The sequence below is a fragment of the Drosophila virilis genome, chromosome 4 (genome assembly GCF_030788295.1).
Source record: "Drosophila virilis strain 15010-1051.87 chromosome 4, Dvir_AGI_RSII-ME, whole genome shotgun sequence".
Lineage (NCBI taxonomy): Eukaryota > Metazoa > Arthropoda > Insecta > Diptera > Drosophilidae > Drosophila > Drosophila virilis.
In genome coordinates, this window is record NC_091546.1 from 23,378,537 (window position 1) to 23,404,702 (window position 26,166).

General features: G+C 36.0%; 2 long non-coding RNA genes across 3 annotated transcripts in view; one reads left to right on the top strand and one right to left on the bottom strand.

The window, feature by feature from the left end:
• Nucleotides 1-26,166, bottom strand: part of LOC116651404 (uncharacterized) — a 67,447-nt gene that overhangs the window by 39,006 nt on the left and 2,275 nt on the right. The window contains exon 2 of the long non-coding RNA XR_004304406.2: nucleotides 20,018-20,619. This is a non-coding gene — a long non-coding RNA (uncharacterized lncRNA). The remainder of the gene's footprint in view (nucleotides 1-20,017; nucleotides 20,620-26,166) is intronic.
• On the top strand, nucleotides 23,263-25,218 carry LOC26530838 (uncharacterized). Of its 2 annotated transcripts, none has more exons than XR_004304404.2 (6): nucleotides 23,263-23,416; nucleotides 23,504-23,624; nucleotides 23,675-24,232; nucleotides 24,292-24,610; nucleotides 24,704-24,843; nucleotides 24,903-25,218. It is a non-coding gene; the product is annotated as an uncharacterized lncRNA (long non-coding RNA). The 2 variants fall into 2 exon arrangements; XR_001449862.3 differs by having other exon boundaries at nucleotides 23,264-23,416; nucleotides 23,705-24,232.

Consider the following 26,166-nt stretch of genomic DNA (forward strand, 5'->3'; position numbering starts at 1 on the left):
TCCGGCCTGATAACTCGTAGTGAGCTAGCTCTATGGAAAATTGCGCGTCATCGACGTAGGTGTTAACAGTACCTGACGCTACTGAAAGCTACCGAAACGAAATGAGTGGACTCTAGACGTTTACGTAGTACATGTACTATGTATAAACGACTAGATTTTTATTGCGAAAATATAACAAAAATATCTACATGTTAGTGTTAAGTTGTTATTAATTCGACACAATAAAATAAATATTATTATAAGAATACTTTCAATACTTTGAAAAAAAGGCTGCCTGTCTTTAGATTCCTTGTACGAACTTCAATTTTTGCACATACGAAGCAGACTTTTGACAATCTGAACTGAACTGAATTTATTTCAAGTTGTTCACTAAACTTCACATCTACCAAGAATCGGTCTATATCTATAATTTCACAAATGCATTAGTAGAGGTTTAAGGTATTCTTGCTGGATGACTCAAATAATTGTTGTATTTAACCAAATTATTTTAAAAGAAATATGGTACGATTGGGCTATTGTTGGCAAATAGTAGCTGTTAAAGATCGGTTCATATTAAGTTATATATTGAAATCAAGAATTTGAAACGGTTTGGCGCAAATCCGCTGCGCACTCTTCCGCTACCCCCTTACAAATAGTTAAAGCTTACTAAACATACGATTTCTCGTCAACATATTAAATATTATAATATACTTTTTAAATTGATTCAAATAATTTCAGTTGTCATTAATGTGATATACGGAAAATCTACAAAAAGTTAGCAGTTCGTACGAGTGCAGCGTTTTATATAAAGAATAGTTTTTATAACCGATATTGGCTTAAGACTATGGCAAAGTGTAATAATATAATTATTTTATAGGATCAATACAAAATTGCAGTTTTCCCAGTGTATACCTATCCGTTTCAAATAAAAAAAAAAATTATATATTTACGAACATATCATTTGTCTTGTATATGTGTATAGAGAGAGATTAAGATAGAGAGATAGACAAAAGTACGTAATATGTGTATTTGAACATTTTTTTTTTTAATTTTAATGCCTCATAAGTATAAGTATAAGTATAAGTATAAGTATACTCCCACTAAATGGAAACGCCCCTTAAAAAAGTGCTGGTAACCACACAGCACTGACCACACACCCTGCACCATAGTTTGGTCAATCATTTTGGCCAATTGTTGAGCAGCCGTAAAACAATTGTTTATCAAATCACGCATAGGAGGCCGAGCTGCTGTTTTTGATTCATGACGATTCAATGTGCGATGTGTGCTATCAAGAATATTGCTCGCTAAGCATGATATGCCGCAGCACACACGCACCCACGCACACACGCGCCCCCACACACACATTTATACACACAGGCAGTCATACACACGCACAACCCATCAGCAATTCACTCGTTGCGCGGCTGGCGCATTAGCCTATTCAACAAAATCGTTAGCCAGTCAATGAACACAATCGTTAAGCATTACACTAGGCAACAAAATTTTATCGCCCCCAGTGGGCCGGCTTATGTCGGGCGTCATGTTATCGTCAAGTGTCGCCAGCTCATCGCTGATAATTGTAACGCCCCCCATATCATCACGATTGGAGACGCCCAGCCAACTCCAAAACACTAAGCTAAGTGCTGGGGTCTCATAGATGCTGTTGAGTCTTACGGACCACTCGAACTTAATAATGATTTAATTACAGGCGTCAAGTGTGTGTCAAGTGTCACTGCAATCACATGCAAACGTTTTTGTGTGTGCCTTTTAACTAATATGGATACTAAAACTGCGGTCGCTGCATTAAATGCTGCGTCTGGTTTAGCTGTTAAAATATGTTTCTAAAATACTGCAATAATTCCCAAGTGGGTATTTTACACAGTAAATACAAGACTTGAAGTAGGCATATACAATTAAGCTATATCGGTTAGAATAAAGGTGCACGCTTTTAACAAGTTTTGGGAAATTTCATGCGCCAGGTCGGGAATTAAACGAAATATTAATATGCATAACTTTTTAAATTGAAATTGAATTAAAAGAAATTTTCAAACAACAATTTTTAAATATTTCAAATGAGACGTGTGTGTGTGAAGGTGTAAATTTCATTATTTTAAGTGGAACTACGACAACTATTTGATTAATTATATTTTTATCACGGGAAAAACACTTAAAATGGGCAAATTTCTTTATTTTAATTTCTTAATATAAATATAAGCTCAATAGATCAAAAAGAAGCTATCCAGTCATTTACACAGAATATTTTGGTAGTATTTATACTAGAGAATAAATATATTACCCAACAGATATTATATGAAATATATACATATTTTTCTAACTGTAGCTTCTAATAAAGTAGTTTTACTTACTGCTTGACTGGAAGATACTTCGCAATTGAATCGAGCATTGCTCTTTAAGTAGACATTTACCACTGGCATATTTACATATTTGTTTGAATATATAAAACTCATAATTTGGTAAATTTAAAATGCTTGTTTAGGGGATATCGCATAACCAAATAAAGAGTTCGTCATCTATAAAAGTTAAATTTTAGTAGCTTAAAAATTTCACTGTTACTTGACTAAAAGAAACGAGGGTAGCTCAAAGGATGATATGCAGTTTAGGTCCAAATATATATTTGGATATCACATTCACTAACAGGGAAATATTTTTATCTGCACTGTATTACTCTTATTTGCTGATATCCGTGATAACACAATTATTAAGCTTTAATTATCGTAAATAAGTATGTTTAATATTTAGCTTACGACAGACAATTGCAGCATGTGTGATGTATATTATATGATAGAAATGTTGATTTCACAAATGCGCTGCATATTTCACGGCTCTCTGACTCTCGGTTGAATGTGCGTGTTGCATGAATGGGTTTTAAACACTATTTTCAAATGATTCAAATCAAATGAGCTGTCAATTATTGTTATTTGTATTGTTGCCACATTTGGGCTGGCATTGTTGTTGTTTTCTCTGCTCATGTGGCTGCTGCCTTGGTGGGCATATTTAATTTTAATCTGTTATTTAACTATGGCCTGTTTTTGGTTTGGCTATTTAATTTGCAATATGAATTGCATGGATTTACGAGCATATTCAGCGGTCATTCAAACAGCATTCGAGCATTTGGAAACTAAATTGAAGCTCAATTTATATATTTCATTGTATTAGACTACAAAGCATAAAAAGCAAAGCTCATAAAATAATGGACAATTTAATTTGTTGGATAAGTTAATCTTGTTACTTTGCACTTTACAAAATATATCGAATTTTAATGTGGCTTACATTATTAGCAGAGATAACCAGGCTTTGATCGAATTTTCCCTGAATATTATATGATACGAAAAAAGAGCTATAGAGCATGCGATCATTTTTGTTTCTTTTGTTTTTAAACATATTGACCAGTTGACTGTAAAATGGTATGGAAAATGTATACAAAAGTAAAAAGAGTAAGAAATATCAAGTGGCCAACAAGCTACGCAACTTGGTTAATGTATTTCTAAAGAGTTTTCCATCATGTAAATTCACAACAGCTGCTGCTGCCTGCCGCACCCCGTTGTCATTCTTTAAAGTAAATATCATTAGCATTATGATGCTACGCAGCTTGAAGCTTTTTGCTATGTCACAGTTCACGCCAGCTGAGCCGATGTCCCCTACCAGCCGCGGCCGCCTCTTCCACTGCCCCTACCACTACTCATCGTTGCCATCATGAACAATGTTTACCTTACTTCATATGCACATTTACACACACAAACATGGAGCCTCACTCATACGCAACGTGGTACACATACAACCTGAGGACATGTTTTCATATCGAAAACTGAAAAGATAAGCAAACGATCAAACTACGAACTTAATACACACTATCTAAATATAATAATGTATATATACTACATTAACTATATATATACTATATTAACTGAATACTATTTGTATTCAAAGAAAAAACATTATTCAGACAATTTTCATATTTCTGTAGTATGTAGTATGTTGAACTTTAATTTTCTAATTTAGGATACCTTGGAATACTGGTCCAAGCTGGTCTAAAAACTAAAATTGATCATAATATTGGAAAGTTTCATATTATGTGGGCAAATGCTGTAATATATTTTCGGAGCTCAATGATAGGGTATATAAAATAATGAGAATATGCAGAGGAGACTAAAAGGCAACCAACGTTAACGCATTGAGTGAAAATCAACATGTGCACAAACACGCAGTTGGTTCTACTTGTAAATCTATTGCCTACTTGTAGGCGCAAATGTTTTTCATATACACAAATTACATAATGCATACATGTATTTATGTGTGTCTATGTGTGCATGCGTGTGTGCGTGTGTGTGTGTGTGTGTGTGTGTGTGTGTGTGTGTGTTTGTGTGCGAATGCGTTGTGTAAGTGTTGCAATTGAGTTTTCTAGCCCATGAAAAATTCATTTCAACTTTTCCATATTACTTAAAAGGCAGACGAGACCAGAGCACAGCCCAGCAACAGTCCATATATAGCTTAATTTTTCAATACCCTAAATAAAGGGTATAAATATTTTTGGGGATGATTTATTGAAAGGGAAATTAAAAGTACATTCTGAAATTAAAATGAAAACCAATGCATTCTGTTAGTCGAAAATCGACAAATGAAAATTTGTTAAAAAAAAATATATATATATACATAATAAAGTTTTCTTAAAAGGTTTAGGACAGTTTAATATAACCCACAGCACTTTATATAAGTTACGTTATTTATTATTATAATAAATCAATATTTCTTAAATGTTATTGAAACTAATTTAATTTTGTATTTGTCTTTTTATATATTATTTGACTTTTTAAATTGTATACCCTGTTCAAGAAGCGTATTTCTGCTTCGGCTGCCCTCTCGCAAACTATGCTTTCTAGTTCCATGTGGCCACAGGGGCACCACCTGGTGTACGTACACGGAACCCTTGGCAACAGGGTAGCGAGGAAAGGTTGCTTACAACTTGGTTCTGTTAGAAATTTTATTTTATTGAATTTTTATCAATTTGTTGGCAGCTAAATTGAAACAGCAGTAGCCAGGCGCACACGCATGCGAATGCAAACACATCATTGCCACGCCCATTTTTGAGGCGAACTTTTGCATGCAGTTGGGCTTTATGCTGTTTACTTAGCCCACGCAGCCGCCCACGACATCCCCATTACCCAGGCCGTCGGTTTGCAGCAACAGCAAAAATTGTTATGAAATTCTGGCCTGTGTGTGTGCGCCTTGTATGACAAGTTGTTAGACATTTGACTTTTTTGCCTAACCAGAGCCGAACCCAGCAACACCCCTCTACCCTCGCACTCTGGCCTTGGCTCATGCTTTGGCTCATAGTTTAAGCCATTGATTGCATTGCCCGAGCATCGTTGGCTTTTGGCTTTTAGTACAAAAGTTTTTAAGTCTTTGTAAAATGTTTTTCCATCTCTGCTCTCTGTGTGGCCTGCTGATGCCATAAGCCGAATGATGTTGACTGAATGCTTGGCTAGATAGGCATTTTTGCCCATTGTAAGCCCGGGCATAAAGTACCAGTAAGTATTATCAAGTCATAGACATGCTTCATGTCTTAACCTGACAATATGCTTCACTCTGTAGCCCGCCTCCCATTTCCATTTGCCAAAGTGCATATTCAAGTGGCTTACTGCAGATTTTCTTAAAATGCAAGTAACAAAAATGAATTGGAATCGGTTTTGACATGCATTGTAATAATATTTATTTGTGTTTTTTTTTTTTTTTTGATAAAGCTCCGATTAGCATAAGCCTGATTTAAGTTGCAAATTTATGAAGTCTATACAAAAAAGTATATTATTAATCAACATAATGGAAAACTCAATGAACATAAACCAAGTACAGCTTGTAATTAATAAGATGAAATTAATAGCTTCTATTAATATTTTATAAATTTATCAATTAAATATTCTCAATTGAGACGACACCATATACAATTTTTTTATCAAATAAAATCATATATATTTACCGATATATTCATAGTGATACCTTAACCAAATATAATCATGGGAAACTTATTTAATTTAACTTATGAATATTACAATTATGTTTAAAAAAAATATTTACATTTAATTTTCTAACTAGTCTTTTCGCCTTATGGGCATAAAACTTAACCTCAACAGAAATTTAAGTATTATTTCCTATAAATTTTTATTTCATTTTCATTCCATAGTCAACACCCCTTTTCCGTATTTATCCTTATCATAACCCCAGGCGCTAACAATTCAGCTTTATTTATGTATTAAACGTTTTGTTATAGCGCAGTTTTAATCAACGCTTCACACATACACACACAGTAAAGCTCGCTGCAGGGTTGCCAGCCCTCTCTGCAGCAATAAGAAAACAAAACCTTGTTACATAGTTTTGCGAATAAATTAGAATTTGCCACAGCCGCTGGCAAGCAAATTAGAAACCTCTTGAAATGTGCGTGATATAACCCCGACCATACACAGAAACATTTAAGCACACACACACACACACACACACACACACAAACACACAAACACAGATACTAGTTAGTTACTCAGGTGTGCGCACATACAGCGCCCAAAGCAAAATGTGCGTGTTTTAGTAAAGAACGCTACAGAAATTAAAATGAGAATCTGCCCAGGCAAAAGTCGCCGAAATAGCAACAGCCAGAAGTGGCAACAAAACAAAAGAAATAAATAAATTTTATTTAACACCCTATTCGAATTACTCTTGCTGAGAATGCCGATTACAGACGTTAGCACTGATACCCTGTAATAATTAAAAAATCAAAGGGGGACTTGATCAAACAAATGGACACAATTGAATGAGTGTTCTAGATTTATTGTCATGTAAATACATTAAATTCATACATTTTTCCGATTTTTTTAAGGTATTAAGACTTCTTTCTCTACACTAAACGCTTTTTCGTTTAACTGTGGTAAATGGTCCATGGAGTAGAGTCATTTTCTTCATTTTTTTTCGTTACATACTCTGTAGCAAATATGTATATTCTTTCCAATTGTAGGGCATGCACACGCAGAAACTAGCCAAACACCTTTAGTGTATTTGGCAAAAGAAGCCAATGCCGGCGCCTGCCTACCCAGCTGCCGCATTGTCTGCCACAGCAGGAGCCAACAGCGACTCCTACGGTCTGCAGGCATCGGCTGCGGCACCACATGCATTTCAATTAACGGCTACCGAAAGCACTTCAAGCGCAAAAACACGCACCGCTCTTACAACCACCGGGCACGCCCACCACATTGATAGGCGCTAGCTGGAAGAGTCGTGACAGCAGCTGCAGCTGCAGGTGCAGCAGTGGCACACCTGACAGAGAGGCTGGCCGTGCTGTGGCAGTGCTCTAGCTCTGCTTTTTTTGTTGGTTTTGCGTGCCGCTGCGGAGGGGCGGGCCTGGAACTTGGGCTAGGTCTGGCCGTGCACATACGAGTATCCACTTTGTTTATGCTGCGTGGCTGCACTTTATCAAAGCGCCGGCGAATGCTAAAAACAAACTGCGGTCGCCGACGCCATTTTGACTTAACACACTCAGCGAAGTATACCAAAATTTGCGCACATTGTTTACAAACAATAAAAAATCGTACTTAGTACCATACAGCAATTTTAATTTAATTTCAAATTTAACTAAATATTCAATAAATGAAAAATGTTATAACTTATGTGACCAGAAACTATTTACAAAAAATGTTTGCTAATGTGACTGAAAAATGTATTATTACTCAAAATTCCTATTTAAGACCCTAATAGTCCACAAATGCAATACACTGTTTTTTTTTTGTTTCAAGGATGTTGTAATTTCATTATTAACATTTTACGCTTACTTTTTGCTTGCGAACTTTTGTTTAAATCATTTATTTAATGTTTAAAAATTATCACTTTTAAACCAAATCCGTTTTTATTAAACACAAAAGCCAGATTAAAATTAAAAAAAAATATATTTCGTAAGTATTTTCCGATCATGCCAAAAGTTATAACAGCCCGTTTTTTTGAGTGCAGCTGCGTTTTTTATTCAGCCCGCACCCACCAATTTCCCCTACACACCTATCAGCTGCCGTTGCACTTTACGTAGGAGTTAAAAAGGTTTCCAGCTCGCACGCACTTCCGCTTCTTGTTGTCTCTGTGCAGCCACTCCCCCTACAAGCCGCATTGACAGCTTAAGGCTGTCTGGTTAGCTACTAGCAGAGGGAACTTTGCTTTGTACGATATACATATATAGATATGTATATATATATATATACTATATTTGCTGGGGGACAATTTTCTCGGCTGCATATGCAAACAAAAAGCGCAAAATAAAAGGTAAACAAAATTACTTCCGAGCAATTTCGCGAATAAAAATATGTATTCAAACATCCCCTTCCAGACCCACAGACATCTGCCACCACCCTCCCTTACAGTCTATAAGGTATACAATAACTTTTTATCCCAAATGTTGTAGGGCATCTCGTTTGTTAGCCGACATTTATCCCACTGCTCCATAGGAAACTTAATTAAAAGTAGTTTTTTCTTTGATATTTTACTCGTGAAGCCATTTTCAAATTTGTATGTAAATTTATTTATTTTTAAATTTAGTAAATAATCAATAAGATTATTAATATTATTTAAGAGATATTACTTAACATCAAACTAGCATAGAAAATATGTAAAAACAATCGCTCGGAAATTGGATTTTTTGATTAAAATATAATTATATTATCCAGTATGTAAATATACCGCACATCTGCCACATGTTATTAAACCAGCTTTAAATCTCAATGGTTGTCGCACAGCTGGAGCCGGACATATCGACAAAATGATAAAAGCCCTTGCAAGCGCATCTAAAAGGAAAGCAGGAAAAACCGCAGCCTAACTAACCAGAAGCCGGTCAGCTGGCTGACAGCTAAGGTTAATGCAACTGTCAACAGCTGTTACGGCCGTGTTGTGCATCTCACATAGTATCTATTTTTTCGTAACTCTCCGCTCCCCGCACACTTAAACCCTTCGTCCATGTAGCGTATCGTGTGTCGCATTTAGCGCCGCGGGCAATGCAGCTTTACATTTATTTTGTGTTTTTTTTTTGTTGTTGGCTGGGGCTGTTCCAATTTTGGAGTCTATGCGCGGCCCGCCTAACCCGTCTTTATCTATACCAACAGCAAAAATTAGCTTCTATGTATTTAAAATTTTCCAATACTGATTTTCATGCATTTTAAATACAACAAACAAACAAAAAAAAAAAACAATATCAAAACTGAATCCAAAATCTAATTATAACAAAATGTTTGTATACTTTGTGCGATGCAAATTTTAGCGAGAAATTTAATTATTTTTCGAGCATACATGGCGTATACACAATATGATATTTTGTGCATAAACCTCAATTCGATTTAATGCGTCGCCCAATTTGTTTAAACAAATGCAGTTATGGCTCTTTTCTGATGCATATATTTGGCTTATATTAATTTACAAAGCAGCTATAATTTTAATAAACAAATTAATTAAAAGGCTAGCAATAAAATGTAGATTTGCGAAAGTTTGGTAAATAAAATTACAAATTTAATACCAGCCAACGTATTTGAATTTCATAGAATACACATATAATAAACAATCGAATTTTACCTTGCCGAACGAGTTTCTCCTAGTCGAGCATTTTTGACTACATCACTTGGTTAAAGTCTTTCTTAATAAGAACTTATTAATATTTTTTTTGTTTTTTTTTTTTTTTAGTAATATAATAATTAATTTAACAATTAAAAAATGTACAAATATATTGGGATTAAACAAAACGATCTGTGAGATCGATTGGATGAGAACTCCGTATCCGGACTCCTACAATTCTACGTGACAATTTTGTAAATTCCAAAAAAAAAACAAAACAAAAAATCTAGTTGTCCTATTTTTTATCAATAACACCCAAGCTATCAATTGATTTCTCAACTCGTGCAACCCTGGCAAAAATATCTTAAGTCTCGATGAAACAATTCCAAGCAATTAATTTATCCACTTAACACGCAAACTTTAAGTGTAAATATTGGCAGTTGTCTGCGGTTGTGCCCCCGACCCCTCCGCCTGCTCCACCAGCTATTCAATCTAAGTTCTGCACTCCTTGCGCCCCGCCAAGTATGCAATTATTATATAGAAAGAAATCAGGCGTCAGCGCGAACAACTTTTGGGGAATTGGAATTGAGTTGAGCTGAGAAAAGTTGAGTTTAATTTCAATGGGCACCGCAATGGCCTTTAAAATGCAGTTGAGCAATTTCATCTTTTTTTAATCATGTTTGGGGTTTGGGGTTTTCTTTAATTGCTCAACACTTACACTTTAAATGCAGCCAAACAGCAGGGGGCCTGACAGGGTGGCATTATTATTTTCATTGCATAGCATGCGGTGGAGCGTGGAGCCCCCGTCTTCTTGGCCAGGCAAATAAAATGTCTGGGCTGCGTGGTCTACCCGACTAGCCATGGGCGGGGCTTGGGCTCCCTTTTATTGGTTTGTGGGGGCACTTCCATTGAGGTTTGTCGCAGGGGGGTCTATGAAAAGTGCTTATCAGGCAAATTTTTCGACTTGTGTTGCCGGCATTATTGAGAAATTAAGAGCAAAGCGTGTGCATTTGTGTTGCCACGTACTGTCACGCCCACAAAAGGTGGCTAATAAAAGGGCAGGGGGGAGGAAATAAATGGCAAAGCCAGCCACAGCAGCCAAGGGAAACTTTAATGATAAAAGTAGCTGGCGGAAGTAAGTTAAGGAAATATTATAGCAAAAGTAAACGACAGAATGCGATGAAAGGAGCAGGTGTAAGAAAATTATAACGACAACCTGCTGAGAAAACGTGGCTGAGGAAAAGCCACAGGCAGCCGGAATGGGAATTCCAATGAGAAAGAGAAAGTAAAATAAATAAACTAAACATAATATGAGCCATTGAATGCAAGGGAATTGCAGATATAGTATAGAAAAGAAAAGAACTAAACGGAAAAGAGGAGTAGAGAAGATTTAAAAGAAAAAGAAGCGAGATTAGGAACACGTCATAGAAGTCTTTAGCATACTGACACTAAAACCTAAAGGAAACTGTGGAATATTAAGCGACGAACGATCTGATAAATCAAAGGTTTTGCAATAAGAATAGAAACTTAAGTTAACTATGTATGTATACAAATAAATAATAACAGAGCAGATCGTCAGTTTTTCAATTAGAGCTAAGTTTTTTCTTTTTTGATTATAGTTGACTCATAAACTGTATCCAGAAGAATTTAGAACTGTTTAAGACTTAATCATATAATAAAGTCCAAAGAAAGACTAAAGACTACGAAAAATTCCCGGGTTTACATGATTTAAGTACAATTATGTCTTTATTAAACATTTCTTTCACTTTGTGAACATACTTTATAAACTGTTAAACATAGAAAATTTGAAGCAAAAACGTATAATGTTTTGGATATAGTTTGGATGAAACTTGATTAAAATACACTGACAATATTCAAAACAGCCTTCAGAATGAAAAAGAAGAATGCAATGCATGGGAAACCAAAACCACAGTATATCACATTCGATGGAAATAGTCATCTAATTGAAAATACAACAAAAAATGTATCAAGTGAAATTTGTGTGAGTCCCACATGAGTCCAATTGGAGGAGTTGGGTCCATATAAATGTGATAGTGGGACAAATAATTCACTGACATCTAACGAGCTGCTGCTGCTGTGACCAGTCGCGTCGGTGCCAAGCCAAGTGGGCTCAACAAACATAATCAGGAGCTAAGCAATGGGCGAGCAGCTCCAATTGCAACTCGAAACGGCCAAAAGTATGCAACAATTTATGCATGTTTACAATGGCAATTTTGGGGTGGATGCAACTGCACACCAGGAGTGCGGTCAGGGGCGTATCTCTGTGAGTGAGTGGATGTGTGGGTGTGTGTGTCTGTGTGTGTGTGTGTGATGGGGGAGCTGTACAAATGACCAACGCCCTGGGCGCGTTGCATACTTTTGAACGGCTGGTGCTTTGGAGCACCGCAAAGCATAGACAAACATTGATCACTTACAGGATGCCAGCGGGGCCGGTTTGTAGTTGGCGGACGGGGGTTCAGTGGAGCTCAACATAAGCCAACGGGCCGTTTTGTCAGCTGCACTGAACTGATGCAGCCGCCGCATGTTAATATCGAGCGGAGGCAGGAGACACAGTTGACGGCGGGGCGGTGGGACGGTGGGTGCCACCATAGCCATGGCCAGATATAGCGGGTTGGCGTCTATTGGCCATTGGATTAAAGGCTGACCATGTTGGCCATGTTGCCCCGTTTGTAGTCGCACTGGCAGTCGTCTGGCGACCAAACATGTGGACAACCTGGTAATGGCCATGTCCTGCATGAGCATCGATAAAAACAGAAGCTGACTAACTGCACTGCATATTTCGCGTTTCTCTCGCTTCTTCGTTTTCTTTTTTTTTTTCAGCCAACCTTTTTCAATTCTCAAATTTTAGAAACATCAAACACGCTTTAAATTATTGCTAGTTTTGCTGTTTTCGTTTGTTTTTGACTGCTTGCAAAATTATTTCACTAAAATTCCTAAAAAATTTTTAGCTGTGAAAATCAAATATTCAAAGGTAAGTGACCTCTCCTATCGCTCGTCGCCTTAACGTATTGCGAATTGTATCGCGTCTCGCGACGACAATCAGTAAAGCGCAGAAATCGAACGATAAAAGACTTTAACAATTGGAAGAACTTGATGTTCTACGTTTTAAACTTTCAATCTTCTCTTAAGCACAGGCAAAATATGTCTTTCACATTTAAATGCTGCGAAAAACTGGCTTTAAAGCTTGAAGAAAGTTAAAATAAATATCCGATGAACAAAAGGCACTCAGAAAAAGAATTTTTTTTAAATTTAGCTGTTAGAAAATTCATTTGGGCAACTCATTTTCAAGCCGAACGAAACTTATCTAACGAATTCTGCATTTAAACCCAAACAATTCGGTTTCGCAGAATCTCTATTTCGAACTGTAAAGGGTTTCAGCTCAATGTTCGCTTCGTCCGCCTTTAAGGACAAGACAAAATAGCGCAATTAATTAAATGCATGCAGTTTATGGCCGAAAAGCTCGGGGCTTGGGAGTTGGCTGGGTCGATGTCTGCTTTTGGGGCGGGGCACAGAAGGTCTTAAGCCAAAACCACACAATCAGCTAAATAGCAATCGCTGCCTGGCGTCGGCGTTGTTTGAGGAAGACGCTGAGAACTGCTGGAAACCTGCATTCTCCATGCCGACTGCTGACATCGACACCTGCGACACCTCCGACTGTTGATACCAGCAGCAGCAGCAGCAACAACAACAACAACAACAACCATTACCACAACAACAACAACGTCAACTTAATTTTGCCAGTTTAGTTGTTGAGTGGCTGCTGTGTGGCAAATTAATTGACACTCTGCCAAAATGTTTGCCCATATTATTGGCAGCGGAAATTGTCGGTTCCAGATCACAGACTAAGCGAATAAGCGATTCTATGCAATTTAAATGTTGTCTGCAACAATGTACATATGCAGACAAATATGCCCCAATCTTAGCTCAGTTATAACTCGAGTTATTTGCTCTTCTCGTTCAAAATTGTGTCTAATGCTGGCGTCAATAATTGTTTACCTGTTTCAAGAACTTTATTCTTAATTTGAGACAAATCTGGTATAAAATAACTATATACACAAATTAAAAGTGTTTGTGTTATTTACGGAATTATATTCTGCGCTATAAAATAATTCCTATATTCAATTATGCTTGAGTAATATAACAGAAGGCATTATATGGACTTAACAACTGAGCATAACTACCAAACATGGCGTATCTAGCTAGATTATTAAGAAGCTCGGGAAAAGGTACAAAGCTTTCTCATGCGACAACTTATATAAAAATGTTTGGTTGAAAGTAAATTAGATAATGGACCGATATTTTAAATACTTTAATAAATATTATAAGTATACTACACTAGCCTCAGACTTCAACCATAATCCTCCCTAAATGAACGATCTTGTTGTACTACACACTTAGAGCGACTTAAATGATAAATTATACAGGTTGAAATAATATATGTTTTCTATTCAGAAACATCAATTCATTTCATTTAATCAACTAAAGGTGATTGTAAGTTCAATGTTTTAGATTGCTCGATCATATACACCTAAGGGAATTGCAAAAGATATAAAAAATCAAAATATATTTTATTTAAAAATTTAAAATGTGTGAATACACAAATACACAGCTCCACTTTGGCTTTGGCAAGTTGCCCTTTTGACTCAGGTGGGAGGGAGTTATAGGGATTACTTATCGATTCAAAATCGAATCAAATCAAATCAATTTGCAAGCTTCACTCGTAATGGAGAAATATGCCAAGTTTCAACTCTTGGCAAAAAACAAAAGCCAGACAAGTTACTTTCAGACTTCCATCCCCTTTCCCGACTGCACTCCCCTGGCAGGTGCACTCATAAATCTCAATTTTCAGCGCCAATGACTGGCAAAAGTTTCTGTTGCACATGTTTTTTTTTTTGTTTTTCTTCAATTTTTTACCATTTTTTTTTTTTAAAGCATGCGCACAGCTGCAGGCAACAAAAATGTTAAATTTAGAATTTCTCAGTGCACAGCAATTACAAAGAGACGGTTGGGGGCTCGCATCTGCCCCCCGCCCAGGTCCCCAGTAAAGCGTTTGCCAGTTTTATCTTTATTTCGACCTAGTCTACTTTATCGCTGCACCGTTCTGGCCATATCTTTTCTTTTATTTTGTGGCAAGCGTTGCCATTTCCGCCATAAAATTGGCCCCCAAAACCCAAACTCGAGCCCAAAAGCCGCAACACCCATTTCGACCAGCCCTGGCGACCATAAAAAATTAACAAAATAAATAAACAAAAAATGAAACAGGAACAACAAAAAAAGGGATACAGAGAGAGAGAGAGAGACAGAGAATGAGAAATATTCTAAACGGGCAGCAAAAAAAAGGGTAGCATAAAGCTCTCGCCCGCAAAAATCGTAAAAAATTAAAAGTATCTCGCAGATACAACAGTTGCCGTAACACACTTCTCGCTGGCCGCTTCTCGCTGCTACAGTGTGTGCCATAAATATTGCTCTATGGTTTTGGTCATGCAACTAATTACATTTGCATTTGCCTGCATCGCCACTAACGGATTCGGTATTACACCAGGACTCAGGCCTCAGGCCTCAGATCAGCTCTGCGAACAAAAAAATATATTATGACAGAAATATTAGAAACTGTGAGCCAGAGGCTGAGGCACAATTTCTAAAAAAATGTTTGAAAATTAAGTACAACCAAAGTGTAAAAGTTAATTCGTTTATATTTTTTTTTTGATATTACAGAATATATTTTTCGGTAGATATTCTGATGGACAAGATTAGAAAGAAGAAATATAAATAATTTGCTAATATAAAAAAATATTATGATCATATTACAATTTTAAAATAAATGTGTCGCGATGGGAATCAAAGCTACGAAATCTACGAAACACAGCCTCGCTTTCTCTGGCAATCATTTTTTCAATTGTGTAAGAATTGTGAAACAGCATACACTTTTAACAAGATTTGATTGCTAATAAGAAATACAATTATAGTTATTTAACTCAATTTTTAGATACACATTTGGTTGTATAATAAGATATATAAAACTAATACAAATCAGTCGAGTCGTTCTCTAATTATTGTTTGTCTAAAGCTCAAATCATTTATATATAGAGATATTTACTTTTACTATTTGCTGCTCTGATAACACCTAGTTTTATTTATTGACTGTAATCAATTTATTTAAACTCACCCCAAAACTGCTGAGTATCTTAAGCCAGAAGCTGCTCTTATCGCAGGTGCAGCTTCATTACAAATTATCCACTCGACTTATCCCCAACGAAATCGATGTGTGCCCCCAGGTAATCAACACCTCGATAGACCCGCAACCAAACCACAAACAGCAAAAATCAATCGTGCTCAATCGCTGTATATATATATATATTTTTTTTTTATTTGTTTTTTAATTTTTACTCTTGACTTGATTTATTTAACTTTAATGAACTGCGAGCAACGGGGAACGAAAGAAGGAGAGCAAGGGCAGCCACAGAAACTGACGGATGACAAACAAGTTAAGGTTAAAGGTGTAAGGAAAAGCGGCCAAAAGCGAGCTTGAACATTTTTGACTCTTGGCTAGCTTTTCGACATGATGATGACCTTTTGGCCAACTGACAAACCCGCAAAGTCAACTGCAGCCAGTGGCCGGTTGCAGGTCGAATTCGAATCCGCCTTCTGCTGGCTGCTAATGGCAATTTCCAACTCTCCGCCAACCGACGACTGCTAGAAACTGCCGCTGAACTTAACCTCAAACCTAATAAATAGCTTAATTAGTCTTTTGTCTGTGTATGGGTGTGTGTGCGCGTGTGTGTATGTGCGTGTGTGTGCCATCACCTTGACAGAGCTGCAGCTGGAAACAAACCCCAGGAGCTGACCCATGGCATCATTACACATTTAAACGGTTCACTTCCGCCTGCAGCAACCGCATCACCCGCACCACCTGCTCTATCCGCACACTCCGCACGGCTCCACCAGCTGCCTGGCTGCCTGCGTTTGTCTGGCATTGGAAAAAATAAATGTATATAAAAAAAAAAATAAAACGTATCCAGTTATTGGCATGAAATGCGCATCTGGTTACGGGAAATGCTTGTAAATGTATTTTAAATTTAATGTCCGTCTACATTGTACTTAACAGGGGAGAAAAGAAGCGACCTTTAACTGAGTATAGAGTAAGTCATTTGCATTGATTTCTTGATTTAACAAGAAAATATGACAAGTTAAGGACTTGGTAATCGCAGCATTGTTAATGCATACTTAGATTCATTTTTTATTTAATACTATTAAATAAGCTATGCTTAACTTTATAAAAAATAATTTTGCATGATAGAATTTAAATTCTGAAAAAATCTCTACGTGATAACAAAAATAGTAATAATAAGCTGAATATTAATTAATTTATTTGGTAATTTTTTTATATTAAGTTGTGTAAGGCAATGTTATATGTAATTTATATCAATATCTGGAGCTGTTAGTTGGGTTATTATACATATACTTTTGAAACGATATACACATAAATAGGCATTAGTTAACTATTTTGTCCAAATTTAAATTGATTAACTATTAACAAATAAGATCGACTAGAACTAACAACAATTTAGGAATTTCTGAGCTATATTTATTGGAGAGAAGCTAAAACTTTAAATATACGCCAAAATAGGGCCACATGAAATAAATACATTTTTAATATATTTGCAAATAGAGTCAGACAGAAAGAGTTATGGATAATTGATGCAGTGATGCAGACAAATGGAAAGAGGTTCATGATATGCAGCTACATAAATATAATGATAGAAATAGGGAAGAAGTTGATAATTATATACACTAATATATAGACGGATGAATTGCAGGACAGTCGGCTAAAATAACAAATTATTATTTAACAAAACGTTTAGACAGTCGCATAAAATAATATTTGAATAAAAGGATAAACAGATGAACAAATGTTTTAGAACATACATGTTAAGCAATGTCTGCATGACGGGCATACAAACGAATAAAGCGATTTATCTATTGGCCCCAGCTTCTCCTTTGTAAGCATTCAAAAGAATTGATAGATAAATTAACGAAGTAGACACATTTGTCGATTATAAGCAGGGAAGCAAACGAGTTGACAGACGGAAGAATAAACGGATAAACAGATGGGTTCATTGCCAGCTGGATAAATGGATAGACAGAAGCTCAATGTGTTGCAAACTTCATTAAACAATTGTAATACCCTCTGTAGGGCTTAAAAGGGAAATAATAAGAAATGCTCTAATACCGTATACCTATGCACATAATCCTGTATTTTAGGGAGTTTGTTTTAAACGCCAGCCATACCAACAGGCTCCCATTAACAACAATAAGCAGCCAAAATAAACAAAATACCAAACAACAAAAACAAGAATTGTAATGAGCAACGCGACGGTCGCATCTCGCGATAATTATGTATGAAGCAATTATTTCGCATGTCCAGCAACGGCATCAACAAAAAGGGAAAGCAACAACAACAAACTCACACACACACACACGCAAACACACAAGCAAACACACACACACAGGCAGACAGAAGGCAATAAGTGTTGTTGGGGTTTCTACGTGCGATCCACACAAATTGAAACGCGACGAGGCTGGCAACAATTTGATGCTGTTGGACGACAACAACAACAAACGAGTTAAATGCCTGACTGACGTCTATAATTATAAAGTGGGCAAAAACAACAAAAGTTCGCGCGAAATTTAAGCACGTGCTGCCATTTTGTGATTATGATCGACTAGGAGATACCTCTTAGGCAACAATACATGCTGAATTTGAAATCTCTGACAACGAAAGGTCAAGACTGATATTTATAAGTTAATGGAATGTGGGAGATGTTAACGACATAATTTGTATCAGCAATTCTTTAACCTTCCTAATATATTAAAATAAAAGAAGAGAACAGAGAAACGATTTATGGGCGTAATAAGAATCGGTATCGAAATGACTTTAAGGAGTTAAACAAATTTCGATTCTTGTCAATTTTTGTCGTTATCTACGGTATTTTTGAACTTAAAAAATAGGACTAAAAAACGACCTTAGAAAACAACACACGCATTTTCAATAATAATTTGGATCTGTGTATATCATGTGTTATCTCAAAAGTTGAGGACAGAATATCGATTCGTATCAATTTTAAAAAAAATTTACGCGTAAGCTAAATTTTATTTTTTTTTTTGATAAATCCATACAGACAGGCAAGGAGAAGGATCGACTCGATATTTACACAATACGCCCTTTCTTAAGCCGCACTTTCAATGCAGGGTATAACAATACAGCCCGAAAAAAATTAAGTGGAAAATGTGTATAATTAAGTCGCCAGCCCAAAAGTAGGCAATACAAAATACCCCAAAAATACCCACAGCTCAACAGAGCGTACGGCGGAGTGGGAAACTGGGAAGGGCAAAGAGGGAGAACACCGTCAGCTGTAATTGCATTTGTATTTGTATTTGTATTCACTTGTATTTTGTATATTTTATTTACAAATCGGATTTTTTTATTGCCCACACTATAACATTTTTATAAATCGAAATATACAATTTTCCCCACAGGATTTACCTACACAAGTGTAAATATTATTCACTTGCATATTTATTCCCCTTTATACAATTTTAAGCATGTGTGAGTGTGTTTTTCTGTAAGTGCATTCTAAGCTGATTTTTATGGCTCTGTCAGTTTGTTTTTACTTTCTATTCAACAGTATTTGCGCAAACGATTTTGTGATGTCTTTTTATTTATTCCATTGTAATGTATTTTTCTGATATATATAAAATACACTTACAGATCACTTTTAAAATTGAAACTGTTTGGAAAGTGTGCTAAGAGTGCAAATATTTAAAAACTTTAAAATTTCAAGTTTTTACCCATTCATTATCGCTTGATATTTATAATAAATAAATATATACAAAATAAACACACACAACTTTCCAAATCACAAGCTGAAATCGATATTTATCGATGTTGAGGTAATAGGAAGAGTTATTAAATTAGGTTAGTATCTGCCCGGCCTGCCACTAATATTTTCTCAGCTGCAATCTACCCATTTCTGTCAACTTTTACAAATAAACGCAGGACTTCAAGGCAAGGAAAATCCGCAATAACAACTTAAGCCTCTTGAATAAATTTATTGAAAGCAGCCTTAGACATTTAATTGATTGTCATTAATTTTTCACCTTTTACACTTTATTGTTATATTTAATCCCTGATTTTGCTTTGTGTACCTCATGCCGTCAGCATTTGCTTATTGTCATTATGAAAGTGGACAACGTGTTCTCACATAGAAGGGAAATACTGCCCTCAATTTTTCATACACACTTCAGATTCACAACACCTGACCTGAATTAAAGGGTTCAAGTCGAATGCCAATCGTTATGCCAGAATTATGTTTTTAAGGAAGACTTGGGACACAAAATTGCGATTGAGATATATAATAATTGGTGTTAGGCTTACCAGTCTTTCTAGGGAACGAAAACGTCGCCAATTCTTGATAAGTCCAGAACATATGTATGATAAGCTTCACTGACAACGTCTTCAAATCCAGAGCTTAGCCCAAATCGGCAACGACGACTCCTGATAACGTGAACCATGAAAAGTTCAATTCGAGGGGGTATTTGCTGCTTTTACAACAGTTCTTGTTCATGTTCGTGCCACGCTCCAACGCCTATCGAAGCGTTCGCCTGTCACGCGTAGATTTCGCATGTAAATCTTGTCGCATTAATTCGCCGGCCTTAACGGCAATTTTTGTTGTTATCGTTGTCGTTGCTTGCAAAAGTGCAACACGCCCACGGACACACACCCGATACATATATATATATATATATGTATATACATCCGGCATATGCTCGAGCGGAGAGTACGAAAATGAAATTTAATTTTAATACACTTAACACATTTTTCACTTAGCTGGAAAATTTATATGAATACTCGTATTCACATTTTCTGCTGGAATATTTTTTTTATATACACACACGCAGTTTTTGCCGCACATAATTACAAATTGATTTTTTTAATGATAATGTAAGGCAGTTGTAGCTGTTTTTTTCTCGTATACCCTGTAATAGAAAAAAGTGTACAGTTAAGTGAGTACGTATATCGAATATGTATTTTTAATTATAAGTTTGTTTCAAATATATATATAGAGTTTGGGTACATTTGAGTATATTTACTGTAAGGAAACATCAGATTTCGAATCATCAACAACACAAAACAGGGTATCTGCTAGGTAGGGCAATGCTTTTTTTTATTTGGTAGGTTCTTGGGCTCATTAAGCACTTTGGGCAACAGTGATTAACACAAGCTGTTGCAGATACCCTCAAGCAGATAGAACAAGAAGGGAAAAAAATTGAGCGCTAAAAAATGTGTAAAATGGGTGAATAACGCGTTTTTAAAGGCAGCAAAAGAATTGAAAAATAAATGAATACCACTTGAAAGAGTTAAATGCCTCCAACATTAAATTATTAAGGTATTTTTATTTGCATAGACTATAAAAAGTATGATTGTAGTAAATATGAAGGGTAAGCGCAGAATAGCTAATTAAATTTAAAGCTTTAAGACTTCACGTATAAAACATCAAATACATTTCTTTAAACTTTTTAATTGACTCCATTTCATTAGGTTATGCATTAGCTGCAATCGTTTAATGCTTCCAATAACAAACATAAAGCACTCTCCCTCTCACACTCTCACTTATGTGGCATTAAAATGTTCAATTAAATACAAACACCCTTACGTTCTTTAATTATTTTTCATTCTATTTATATGCTTTTACTTTCGCACTTTTCCCAGAATTTATGCCATTGTTGGCAGGACTGCAACAACATGCCCAAGTGGCATACAAAGAGAACAGCTTTACCTATTGAACAGAGTAAGATTCCTATAATTCCAGACATATCGAAGTTTTCAATACTCGAAATTGCTCCTATATTTACCTTTCTTTATGGGCTGCTCCCTTATAACAAATAAGATTTCTTTAAAAAATATGTTTCTTATTTACGGGGTATTATAAATTAAGCGTAGGGAATATTGCATCGCATACAAACTATTGAAGCTTGTAAAACACAATGAGCTCTGCCTTGTATTATTTCAAGTTGGTTTTCTTGAAACTAATTACAGCTGTTTATAGTGCAGGCATTACAGCAAAACTACTTAGTAGGAGGTAAGTGTAAAAAGATATTCTCGATTTTTTATAAAAAGGAGAAAAATAAAATTATAGTAATATATAACTATGATGTTAACAAAAGGTTTGCCAAGGTTTCTTCAAACGCCGCAATATTAGATTTGAATTAAGATCAGTTAATTATAAAACTTCTGCTGAGAATATAAATTTAAACATATATTAGGGTATTTAATCTTTAACAGCTCACATTCAGCTTGGTTTCTGTTTGTTTTCTTTGCCGTAATTGTCCAAGTTACGCACATTAATGTCAGGACAACTGGCTCGGCATATAAACAAATATATATATATATATATATATCTATATATTTATATACATATATATATATATATATCTTTAGTATGTATTGTACGCATTGTTGTTGTGTGCGCGAGCGGGTCACAGTCAAGTGGTTGTCTGTCTCCACTCAAGTGTCAGGGTTGTCCTCGTCATGGGGCTGGCAAGCGGCCAAGTGACGTGAAGCTAGTTGAAGGACATTGTGCGTGTGTGTGTGTGGGTGTGGGTGTGGCTGTGTGTGTGCCATTTTCACTTCCACTTGCCCGTTCCGCATTCTGCATTGTTACACACGTACATGAATATACAGAGGCATTCTTACTTGTTGGCTAGCAGTGTGAATCCTGCGTCTAGTCGTAAATTTTCCTGGGACATATTCAGTCTTGAACATCATCCTGCTCTGCTACTGATTAACAATTCTCAACTGCTTGCTCTTCTTCTTGCTACTTGTATATTTACTCAAAGTGCCTAACATGTGTCTTATTTAAATCTCGTAGTAAGCTACAATTATATTAATTTAGTTGGAGCTTGGAAAACAAACCTCTTTTCAATAATATAAAAATAGTTTTAATATTAATTGAGTACTAAATAAAAAATTAAACAAATTAGTAAAAATGCCACATAATATATAAAAAAATTAACATAAATAAAAAAAATGTTTTTATAATAAAAAATAACAAAAGTTATAATTAGATAGCCATACTTCTTATGTATCAATTTTTTTCGTTTTGTAAAATAAATGTTATATAGAGATACTTTAACTATTTTAAAATTCATTGATAATAATAATTGAAAAATATTAATGGAACATTTCCAAACAAATATTGTTCGTAATGCAGACAATAATTATGTCAGATCCAAGCAAATGTTCGGGTAATATTTTATTTGTATTTTTTTCATTATAAAATATGGTTCAGTTTATGGTAACCGAGGACATTTAATTATGATCAATTCCCGAAATAAGTGGCCCCTTTTATCCGGCAAATATATTGATAGATGAGCTCAAGCACTTGGCACTTTTCATTGCCATCTTTCGTGGATATTTGAGCTGGAAACTGGAAATTGAAAGCAGCTCTTTGCCTTTGAGTTAGGTTTAAAATGCCTGCCTCACATTTTCCTCGCACTTCGTCGGAAACTTGCAAGAAATGTTCTCAGGCTCTGGGCTTATGTTACAACTGCTAGTCAAAGTTTGAAGTGCAATGCTAAAGTGTTCACACAGTTGTGTTCAGTATATTTAAATTGTGCTCTTAGTTGACTAAAATAATTTCCCAATAATTGAACCAAAGTAGGCTCCGAAAATTTTGCTTAAACGATTCTGGCCCAGCTACCAGACCCAATAAAAATAATCCTCATTCTGCTTCTAGACTTGTCCAGTAAACGACTATAGATTTTCTGTGTTCTTGTGAGTTTTTCTTCAACAAATTTAACACTAAATATATTCTTTAAAATTTTAAAAATTATATATGTTTAATCTTTTATATAACCACAGGTTTCTTGTAACTGAAAACAGCGACTGCATTGGATTCCGAACTTAATAGTTTTCTGTAAGCCAATCTGCAGTCGTTAATTCCCATCTTAGTACCTATTTCCGTGAAGAAGTTCAACTAAACGTGAGTACTTAAATGTAACTCGCTATTTGGTCTTATCCCTCTTCTGCTAGTTGGTCTAATATTTATATTCTACTCTGCAGTTCCTGTCAAAATGTGCTGCGGACCTTGCTACTCGTGCTGCGGACCCTGCGGAGGTTGCTGCGGACCTTGCGGGCCCTGCGGTGGCTGTTGTGGACCTTGCGGACCTTGTGGACCTTGTGGACCCTGCGGCGGCTGTTGTGGACCTTGCGGAGGATGCTGCGGACCCTGCTGTGGTGGCTGTGGTCCCTGCTGTTAGAAACATCTTCAGAACGAAACCTAGGTACTAACCAGCATTCGGTACAAAAAGCAACAGCAAACCCTTTGTAAATTTATGTAACCATATACAGTAATAGTATATAAATAAAATGGGAACAAATTAAAAATGTATTTATGCATAATTGTTATTGTCTGCTGTTACTTTGACTTTGAAGCATCTCTCTACATTTTGTTAGCACTATAATATGCTCTTGCATATGGTCTCGGCAGTATTACTGTAGCCAGGATCGTATTGTCGGTTCAAAGTAAGCTAAATAATTGGACCGTAAAGATTTAACATATATGAGGATCTTGGAACTAATAAATACCAAGTACGTTCACAATGTTTCCACACATGAACTTAGCATTTGATTGACCGTTCCTATGGCAGCTATATGATAGTTGTCCGATCTGATCGGTTCCGACATATTAACTGCCTGCAACAGAAAGACGGAGGAGGAGCTACTACTTAAAGAATGAGGAAGACGAAGAGACGGACAGAAGAACATGGCTATACTCGACTGTTGATTCTGATCTAGAAAATATATATTTTGACTTGACAAAGTCGTTAGGCGAAGACTAAGTTGGCTCTGAAAACGATTCTGGCCTAGCTAGCAAACCCAATACAAATAAACCTCACTTAGCTTCTAGCACTTGTCCAGTTGACTAGATTTTTGTGTAACTAGATTTTGTGTAAATTTTTTGGGAATGTAAGCTTTAATGTTTTATAAAAAATAAAAATTTATTAAAATCAGTTCATTTTGAGCTAAAAATAAAATAATCCTTATCATCTTATGCAATAGGTTGAAGTTTTTCCTGTAACAGAACACATCGACTGCTTTGGGTTCCAGGAACTTTATATCCAGACTTGTTTTCTGAAAGCCAATCAGCGGTCGATATTTACCATTCTAGTACCTATTTCTGTGAAGAATTTCAAATAAACGTGAGTACTCAAATATTGCCCACTTTTTTTAACTAATATCCATCTTCTCTGCTCTGCAGTCTCTGTCAAAATGTGCTGCGGCCCTTGCTACTCGTGTTGCGGACCCTGCGGGGGTTGCTGTGGACCTTGCGGTGGTTGCTGCGGACCCTGCGGCGGTTGCTACGGAGGGTGCTATGGCTGTTGTGGACCTTGCGGAGGGTGCTGCGGAGGCTGCTACGGTGGCTGTGGTCCCTGCTGTTAGACCCATCTTCAGAACGAAATCTAGGCACTAACTTTTTGTTACAAAAAGTAACGGCAGACCCTATGTACATATTTGTTTCTCAAATCATATAGTAATAGAAATATAGAAATAAAGTGAAGCCTTCTTGAAAAAAATATATATTTTACTCAAATCGTATTAACGACCTACCAAGTGTAGCAGGCTGCTAGCGGCACCTCCTATTGCAGCTCTCATCGATAGTTATTGTACGATAACTAAGAAAAAATATGGTCGTTTCAAAGCATTTATATATGTGCCTGTTAACTTATTTTGTTTACCTCTTGCTCGATTTTGAATTTTATTCAGATATTTGTTTTTTGAAAAATACAGAAACTTTTAAAAATGTCTGAGAATTTTCTCAGAGCGCAGCGGGTTTCGATGTGCTTCGCAACTAACTTCAACGTTCTTATTTTTCCCTAAACAAAGCGACAATAATGCTTCTAGTTACATACTACGTTCAACCACAACACATAATTAATTATATTGTACTAGCGGGTATTGCCCGGCCGTGCTCGTGGAACGTTTTGTGCCACAAATTTTAGATATTACCTTCCCATTAAGTACACGCACTTGGAAAATTGAAATCTACCAGTAACATCTTGATCTTTGCTTCTATTCAAAAATATGTTTAATGTGCATTGAATAGGAAACCAAATGTTGGAATCGGAGGGTTCCGCCCTTGATAGAATTGTGGTAAGAATCTTGAGGTCTAATAAAAAATGAGCGTTTATTATTAAACCTCCATCCAATTAAGGTAAACTTTGCGAAGGACACGCCTTCGGCTCTGATAAAGATCTTTGAAAATGAGTTTGGAGCCGATAGTACACTAAAAAGTTGAGTTAAGTTTTTTCGCCAATTTTCCCCAGTTGCAGATGAAATTTTTAAATCGCTGAAACACGTACTCATTAAGCTGTGAAAATAAGTTTGATGCAAGTCGAACATAAAACAAAATTTCGGACAAGTTTCCATATATAGAAATGTTGCTCCTCGAAACGATTGTGAAGAATCGTATTTACACTGGGAAATGAAATAAGCCAAATTTTTAGTGGATTTATCTTTAAGAG